Genomic DNA, 411 nt, shown 5'->3' on the forward strand with positions numbered 1-411 from the left:
AAAAACGAGGGGAAGGGGTGAGGGGTATAGAGAAATGAGATTCAGCCTTTGTTTTTGTTCAGCTGTTGCGTTAGATTACATACTTTTCGTTTCAATAGTAAGGGTGGACCACCAGGTGTGTTTTTCTGTTCAATTACTTAGGGAGGTAGGGGAGAGCCAGGAAAGTTGAAACGCGGGACGGATGAAACATTCCACTTTTCTCCGAGTGCAATAATTATAGACAGACTTCCTTAGGTCAACACATAGAGCATGTTTACTAGGGATGAGCGAGTACAGCATTATCTGTATCTGTATCTGCATGTGTTCACCACATGAATTATCTGTATCCGTATCTGTACTGGGACTGGGCGGGGCCTAATTGGAAGTGGGTAGGGTTGTCCTGAAATGGGCGGGGCTTTAACCGGTATGTTA

The 411-nt window shown here is 44.8% G+C and overlaps 1 long non-coding RNA gene across 1 annotated transcript in view; it reads left to right on the plus strand.

Moving 5' to 3' along the window:
• The window catches only part of LOC116703387 (uncharacterized), a 4,427-nt gene extending 4,176 nt beyond the window's left edge, over window positions 1-251 (plus strand). Inside the window, exon 3 of the long non-coding RNA XR_004335420.1 lies at window positions 146-251. This is a non-coding gene — a long non-coding RNA (uncharacterized LOC116703387). The remainder of the gene's footprint in view (window positions 1-145) is intronic.
• The last annotated feature ends 160 nt before the right edge of the window (window positions 252-411 follow it).

This window comes from Etheostoma spectabile, chromosome 15 (assembly GCF_008692095.1).
Source record: "Etheostoma spectabile isolate EspeVRDwgs_2016 chromosome 15, UIUC_Espe_1.0, whole genome shotgun sequence".
NCBI lineage: Eukaryota > Metazoa > Chordata > Actinopteri > Perciformes > Percidae > Etheostoma > Etheostoma spectabile.